We start from the raw sequence: 2520 nt of genomic DNA, 5'->3' as shown, positions 1-2520 counted from the left end.
GGGAGGGGGGAGGGAGGGGGCCCGGTGTGTTGCCGCCCGGGGAATGCGGCTCCATCCCCTTCCCCTCTTGGCCCCTGGGATCCCCGCGGCGACCGCGGGTGCGGGGACGGGGCTGGAGCTGCCAGGCCAGCCCCAGCTATGCGGTGGCCGCCGGCCCTTCGTTTTACCAGATATATTTACTCGTTACACGGGAAGAAAATAGGCTTCAGGAAGGGCCACGGCGTGTTTGTTGCTTCTGCGGAGTCCATCCCTTTCCCCCACCCCTGGGAGCTGCAGAGACGGTGCTGGTGGGGCCGGGATGCTTCCCAGGGGCTTCGCAGTGCTTTGCCGTGGGCCCTCAGCTGGGGTGGTGGCATGGGAGATGGCTGAGAAACACCGGGCAGTGCGGGTCACAGACGGACACGTCCGTGTCGGGTTATCATGTCAAGACCATACTCTGCGACCAGCTGACAAATCGAGACACAAGCTGTAAGAACCTCTCTGCGAATGTTGTAACGCTGTTTGTTAATCGTACTTGTGACTGTGAAGGATAATTAACTGATATTTTTAAAAATGTAGGCACTACTGGCCTCCTGGTCGAGTGAACTCAATACCTCACGGAAAAAAACATACAGTTGCATAGTGTGTTCTGTGGGGTCCTTCTACAGGAGAGATGTAAACAAACACTCACAGAACACACATTATGTGGAAGATGTAAGACAGAGGAATATGGAGTAACTTATCCTAAGTCCCGCAGCAACAGGTGGCAGAGCTGAGAAGAAGCGGCTGCATGTTCTGGCTCTCTGTCTCGCATCTCTGTCATAGCACAATCTTCCTCCATTAGGGGCAGAGCTTCCTCTCACCAAAGCAGTGGCAAAATACCATCAGCTGCAAGGAAGGCGGGATCAGCTCTTGTTTCCTAAGGCTGTGATAAAGAACTGTGATTAATTTATTATTATTAAACTAGGAAAGGAGCTCTAGGCAAAAAAAAAAAATAATAAAAATGTCCCTGTAACTTGTGCTCAAGTCATATGATCAGAAAAGCAGTGTTCTGGTGAGGAAATTGGCACTTTCCGGGGTCCAAATATTGCCGTATGTTGGGAGGTGACTACTGTCCTCTCAGAAGGATGCTGGGCTAGGTCGTGCACTGTGGATCGGTTGTGCCCTGAAGCAATCAGAAGGCAGAGAAAAGCAGAAAGAGCCTCGATGGAAAGCAAGTACTGCAGAACATATCTATAGGATAGTCAAATCACAGCTCTTTCACATGTTAAAGATTTTTTTCCCCAGAAACTATACCTAAAAGAAAATACTGCGGGGAACTGAGGCACTAAACCGGTTGCAAAGGAAAGCAGAAAGATACTGTGTATCATTAAAAAAAGTTAGTAGAGTCTATCTATACAAGCAAGATTTCCAAAAGGAGTAAGATTCGGTTAAGAATTCAAAGCACAACAGCATGTAGGACTGCAAAAGTTTAAGGTCTTGGTCTTTTTCATTGAATCAATAAACATAAAATGAAAATACACAGCTTCTAATATAAACTTATACTGAGCAGTTCAGATAAAACTTGAACAGGATAAATGAGAAGGCATTGTTAGTAAAAAAGGCTTGGGAAATGGTATCAGGATTTATTAGGGAAAGGAAGAAAGACATATTGTCTCAGATTTAAAAAGGAAATCTCTTAAAAAATGAAGCCTAGCAGAAAGAAAGAAAGGGAACCTGCTGATTCAACAATGCTTTGTTTTCATGGAAAAAGCTGAAATGGAAAAGTTTTGAGAGAAAAAAGGCTGGGAAAAAAGTGAAATCCAAAAAGTCTTTGATAATGATGGAAACCTTTATTAAAAAAGAAGTTGAAATGTTGCAGGTAAAGTAAACATTTCAGAAGGTATTATTGAAGATCCCTGACCAGCGTAGAAGAGTCAAACAAAAAAGACACAAGTTAGTGTTACTCAGAAAGCAGCTGAGATGAAAGAGATGCGGTACATTTATTTTCATCACATGGATTGTTGAGGTCTGGAGATCAAGCAGCGTAAGGCACAAAAAGAGAGGTAGCTTGTAGAGATGTTGTAGGAAAGGATTAGGAAAAGAGAGCGGGAAACAGAGCGTAAGTAGGTAGCTGAACTGCTACAGACCTTCCTGGAGACTTTCATCTGGGAGGGTGGGATGCAAAAGTTCGGTCCTAAGGAACTGTGGGCTAGTTTTGCTATGTGGATGGCAGATAAAACTAGAAGCCCAAACCCTGAGATCTTACTGTTTGGTTTTCTGGGCAAATGAAGATGCACTGGAGAAACCTGAGAAATCCTTGGATGTGCTAAGCGCTGCTTTTCCAGGAACGGGAAAAAGACTAAGCGGGAAAACAGCCGATACAGAACGGTGTATCTGCCCCAACTGGAGGATGTCAGAGGGAAGGCCAAAAAAGTTAAGGAGGAAAACCAGAAACTCCGGTATGGAGCACTGCAAACCAAGAGTCGTTATAGGAAATACAGATTTTATATACATCTGAAAGAAAGACAAAAGATTGTCAGGCGATTTCCTGGGAAGTAT

Source organism: Charadrius vociferus, unplaced genomic scaffold (genome assembly GCF_000708025.1).
Source record: "Charadrius vociferus isolate BGI_N301 unplaced genomic scaffold, ASM70802v2 scaffold303, whole genome shotgun sequence".
NCBI classification, from domain to species: domain Eukaryota; kingdom Metazoa; phylum Chordata; class Aves; order Charadriiformes; family Charadriidae; genus Charadrius; species Charadrius vociferus.
The sequence above is the reverse complement of the archived record's forward strand: the minus strand, read 5'-3'. Positions refer to the sequence as shown.